Genomic DNA, 2,045 nt, shown 5'->3' with positions numbered 1-2,045 from the left:
GGGGGGGGGGGGGGGGGGGGGGGGGGGGGGGCGGGGGGGGGGGGGGCAGGCTTCTCCCCAGAAGGCACAGGTGTTCTCCTAAAGGACGAGCATCCGCGCCACAGGTGGCGGCTGCGTCTGCCCAGGCTCGCCTTCAACGCGGAGGACGACAGCGGAGGGCCAGCCCTGCGGCACCACCAGCTTCTCCGAGAGGGCAGCGGGAGCCTCCTCCTAGTACAGGTGCGGTCTGGGAGCCTTCCCCCTGCTCAGCCTGCCCCCCGCATCCTGGGCACACTTAGCCACATCTCACGGCTCCTCCCTCTAATTGGAGGGCAACCACACCCCGTCTCTGCATCACCCAAGGACCTTTCCCTCCCACTCCTCATTCCTAGGGACCCCCCGGGCGGCCGCACGAGGACTTTTAATAGCTCTATCTACCACTTCCACGAGTTCCTGATAGCATGGAAATAACATTTATTAATAACGTTAACTCCCGAGAATTTGCCCTGCAGACTTTCCATTCCAGAGTTTGGAGCTAGTTGTATTCTATAGGAAGTTTCTTTTCCCTCCCCCGCCGGGTCCCTGCACTTGCAGGAAGGACTTGAACTTTGGATGTCCCCTCACTTCTTTCTGTTCCGGGGGGGGGGGTACGGACCGGCCACCGTCACCACGGGGGTCCGGGGCCTTCTCAGCGCCCAGGGGCGGGCACCGCACGCGTCCTGTCCCGCGGTCTCCTTCTGCGCCTTCAACCCAGAACTTGACGGCTGCGGGCGGCCCTTTAAGTCCCTCCCAGATCCCCGGGGGGCGAGGGGCGCCGGTGACAGTGGCCCCTACACCACCCAGCCCACGTCGGGGAGAAGAGGCCACGCGCCCCTCCCCGGGTCTGGGAGTGGGGGTCTCATCCCCCTCACCTCTTTTTCCGGCTGCCGCTGCTGCTCCTTCGGAGTCACCCCTGCCTTGTAATCTTAGCCCGTGACAGAAGGAGCCCGTTTTCCTGCTCGAATTTCAGGTGTCGCCGCCGCCTCGGGTAGGGAGCGGACTCCTTTTTAATTCTTGCGAACGGTCGTTGGCCCTGGGCTCCGCCGCTGCCCGCTGCCTCCCCGGCCGGCGTGTGCGGGCGCCGCCGGGACCCCGGGCCCCTGGCCCCGGGCGGGGCTGCAGCTGCCCTGTGGCGCGGCTGGGGGCTCGGCGGCGGGCGCTCAACTCCGCATCCCCCGGGGCTGGCGCTTCACGCGGCCGCAGCCTGGCCGCCCGCCTGGCGCATGGACTCGGCTCCGCTCCCGCACGCAGCCTCGGCCGCACGCAGCACCGACGGGGCCGACGGGCCTATGGACCGACGGACCGGCCGGGGGCTCCCGAGGAGGAGGACGGGGAGGAGGCGGCGGAGGCGCGCTGGCACGAGCGGCTGGCCCCTTGCGCCCCCTCAGGGAGCTGCTCTTCGACTCAGTCCCCGGCTCGTTCCCAACAGCGAGCCAGGGGACAGTCGCTTGGCCCCGCCCATTGCCCCTTCCCCCCCCCCCCGGGCATGTCCTCGGCCCCCCGCCCCCCCCCCCCCCCCCTCCCCCCCCCCGCAGGGCGGGTCCTCGGCCCCCCCGCCCGCCGGGGTCCCTACGCCCGCCCGCTTCCCCCCCCCCAGCCGTCCCCGAGGAGCCCCTCACCTAGCATGGCTACGCCCCCTCCTCCCTGGCTCAGTCTACCTGCCAGTTCCCCTCCAGGCTCCCCCCCAACCCCGTCGGAAAGTTTCCTGAAGGGACCTGAGGGATGATAAGGAACCCCCTGGGGGGCGGGGCGGGACGCGGAAACCTCTGACCTCGACCCCAACTCTGACCCAGATTTCTCCAGGGAGTGTCGGGAAAAGCCTAGTCCGAGTCTGGGCCCGGCGGGGGGAGGGGGCTTAGTCCCGGCTACTGCCCTCGCCTCACCCACTTTCTAGAAAGTGGAATCTTCAAGCACCAGACCTTTTTTTTTTTGTTTTTTTAATTTTTGTTTTGTGCCAAGTGGGCATCCCCTGCAGGCAGCGGCTCCCGGCTGCACCTGGGGCGAGGGGCGATCTTCAGACCCTCGGG

At 68.2% G+C, this 2,045-nt stretch overlaps 1 protein-coding gene across 1 annotated transcript in view; it reads right to left on the bottom strand.

Moving 5' to 3' along the window:
* Positions 1-1,091, bottom strand: part of UGT8 (UDP glycosyltransferase 8) — a 93,487-nt gene extending 92,396 nt beyond the window's left edge. Inside the window, exon 1 of the mRNA XM_069095509.1 lies at positions 891-1,091. The gene's annotated coding sequence lies outside the window, so the exon portion shown is untranslated. The remainder of the gene's footprint in view (positions 1-890) is intronic.
* Between the last annotated feature and the right edge of the window lie 954 nt (positions 1,092-2,045).

Source organism: Petaurus breviceps, unplaced genomic scaffold, assembly GCF_028583685.1.
Source record: "Petaurus breviceps papuanus isolate PSGF00001 unplaced genomic scaffold, PetGlider_PUasm1.0 126, whole genome shotgun sequence".
Lineage (NCBI taxonomy): Eukaryota > Metazoa > Chordata > Mammalia > Diprotodontia > Petauridae > Petaurus > Petaurus breviceps.
The sequence above is the reverse complement of the archived record's forward strand: the minus strand, read 5'-3'. Positions and strand labels throughout refer to the sequence as shown.